The sequence below is a fragment of the Grammomys surdaster genome, unplaced genomic scaffold (genome assembly GCF_004785775.1).
Source record: "Grammomys surdaster isolate TR1022 unplaced genomic scaffold, NIH_TR_1.0 223, whole genome shotgun sequence".
Classification (NCBI taxonomy): Eukaryota; Metazoa; Chordata; class Mammalia; order Rodentia; family Muridae; genus Grammomys; species Grammomys surdaster.
In genome coordinates, this window is record NW_021604668.1 from 1,874,194 (window position 1) to 1,877,311 (window position 3,118).

Here is a 3,118-nt window from a genome sequence, read left to right on the forward strand (position 1 = left end):
CTCTCTCTCTCTCTCTCTCTCTCTCTCTCTCTCTCTCTCTCAGAGAGTTTATCTCAAGATCCATGAAACCACACCCACACACCCAGTGGTAGGTTACAAACAAAGGGGACTGTACACTGCCTCACTCCCAGTCATACATGTAACTGTCCAAATGGCTTCATTCCCCTTGGGACATCACATGCCTAAACATCCCCCTAGGGGCATCAAAAACACTTAAAAGTGTGTCATTCTGTCAACTTTCTAAGCCAGTCAGAAGCAGGAGTTACATATTTATTTATTTATTTATTTATTTATTTATTTATTTTTGGTTTTTTGAGACAGGGTTTCTCTGTGTAGCCCTGGCTGTCCTGGAACTCACTCTGTAGACCTGGCTGGCCTCGAACTCAGAAATCCGCCTGCCTCTGCCTCCCAAGTGCTGGGATTAATGGTGTGCCCCACCACCGCCTGGCAGGAGTCACATCTTTAATCAGGCCTGCCCAGGGAAAGAGACTGGGCTGCTTTAATCAAGAAGTCATCTTTGAGGATGGGGACATGGCAGTGTAAACATGGGGTCTGAGTTTATATCCCACATAAACCTGAGTGTGGTGTCACTTGTCTACACCAGACCTCCTACTGTGAGGTGGGAAATGGAGGAAGGAGGATTCACAGACTCTCAAAGGTGAGATAGCCTGGTGTATGTAGTAAATAATGCTGTGCCTGTCTCAAACAAGATGGAAGGAAGGTAAGGATGGGCACCTGCCTCTGACCTCCACATAGGCACCACGACACAGTTATGGACACTCACATGCATGTGTACAGATGAACACATAAATCATTCCTAAACTGACTTCATTGAATAATTTTTTTCCCATTTTTTCTTGTTTTTTCTTCACTGAGGTAAAACTTCTCCACACGCGTTCTTCTTTGTCTCCCACTGTATCTCCGAGGTGTCTGTCTCCTTTTGTGTTGCTGGATTTCTCCTGAGAGTGGAAGTGGGCAGACGTAAAGGTGACTAACTCTTAGTCTCCAGTCAATTACCGTGGTATTTATTATACAGCTTCCCAAGTAAATCAATTTAGAGTGACTGACAACTTATAATTGTTTAATAAACCAAAATTTACCCAGACGTGCATTTAGAAAATCTAATAAGCCACCTGACAAACTGTAACTCCTAACACAAATATAATTGCAGCTTTGCACGATGTGTTAAAAGTACAGTGTAGAATCTGGGATGTGCTGAACTGAAATCCTTGTCATTAAGACGCTAGCTCTATTATGCAGACCTAAAATTTTTGTCAGTGAAATATGTGTTCTCTGAGCTTTAACATCAACTTGCAACAGCATAATTTATGTATAAAAAAAAATGTGACGGTTCTCCATCACATGTGAGTTTGGGTAATCTGAAATTGCTCAGCACTGATAAGTTTTAAGACATGACTTTTCCTGAAGCTGGGTGTGTGTGTGATGGTGGCATCTGGAGGATCCAGAGGCTTGAGTTTAGACACAAGGCCTGCAGGGATCATTAAGTTTCTTCACAACGTCAGACCAGAACACTCCAGACCCAGGATAGCTCAGCAGCTAAAGGCACCTGTCACCAAGGCTCACAGCCTGAGCTCCATCCTGAGCAACCACATGGTGGAAGGAGATAAACCAACTCCTGCAAGCTGTCACCTTATTTCCACATGTACACCTTGGCATTCACATGTATGTAGATGTGCACAATACTGTAAATATTAAGTGACAACTAGAGATATTTAAAAAGCCAAAGTAACATTTAATGAGCATCTCTTGTGATATCCTATATCATTTTTAGCATTTTAAGATTAATTTACTTATCACACACATACACACGCACACACACACACGCATGCATATATATATATATATATATGAACTGACTTCATGCACACCAGAAGAGGGCATCAGATTCCATTACAGATGGTTGTCAGCCACCTTGTGGTTGCTGGGAATTGAACTCAGGACCTCTGGAAGACCATTCAGTTCTATTAAACGCTGAGCCATCTCTCCAGCCCTCTGATTTTACCATTTTAAACCAAAAGAAATTTAATGTGCTCCACAAGAATATAACAGACAAAGACTGGAGAACTGGCTCAACACTGAAGAGTGCTAGTTGCTCTTCCAGAGGACCTGAATTTGGTCCCAGGGCTCACATCAGGCAGCTCACAGCCACCTGTACCTCCAGTTCCAGCTTTAGTAAGCCTAGCTGCTCAGTATGTACGTGGGAACCACTGGCTTCAGGGGAATATTAGCTCTGTAGCTCCAGTTTTGCCTGCTTCCTTCATACATGCAGAAGGTCTTAATGTTTCTTCAGAGACTACAGTGTGGGTGGCATCTTTCTATATCCTTTTGGTACAGAATAAACCCCTGACTACTGTTGTATGTCAGACACAGCACTGGGGATTGCAGACTCATTGTGTTGAGGTGCCCTGCTCACAGATACAGTAAAAACTTCTGAGTAGACTTATTCCCTGCTCCCACAGTGCAGATGTGAAAAGACTTTACGGGGAAAGCTACGTTTGATTACATTTGTAGTTAGTGAAGGTCTCAGAATATAAGTGGGCATTTATCAGATGGGCAGGCAGAGACAGGAGTCCTAGACAGAGAGCCCTAATACCAAATATCAAAACACTCAAACCATCCAGTAGTTCTTGAGCACAGCAAATGGCATCCAATGGGATGGGGAGTCTGAATGGGGCAAGCAAGGAGACAATGTGCACAGGAGAGGTGAGTCTAGAGAGGTAAGTGGGAACCCGAACATGAGCTTTCATGGTTGTACCACAAGTTGTCTTGTCTCCGTAGGTATATTATTCTTCTATCAACCCCAAACACAGCCAGGGGCCATTCACTGTCAGTTCTAGTTGGTAACAGCAACTGTCACCAGACCTCCATGAAAATCCCCATACTTTTTTTGAGAACTCTGAGGAGAACAAGTGGTAAGGGATGAAGGTTTTTTTTCAAGTATACAGTGAGGATTGCATTTCTGAAGCCATCCTGTTGGTACAGTGACAGCAAATCAGAGAAGGAGAGAGAGAGAGGGAGGGAGAGAGGGAGGGAGGGAGGGAGGGAGGGTCTGAGTGGGGCAGGGAGGGAGACAATGTGCACAGGAGAGGTGAGTCTA

General features: G+C 43.9%; 1 protein-coding gene across 1 annotated transcript in view; it reads left to right on the forward strand.

Annotated features, from left to right (window-relative positions):
- Dnah11 (dynein axonemal heavy chain 11) overlaps positions 1 to 3,118 on the forward strand; it is a 291,537-nt gene that overhangs the window by 222,823 nt on the left and 65,596 nt on the right. The window lies entirely within an intron of this gene.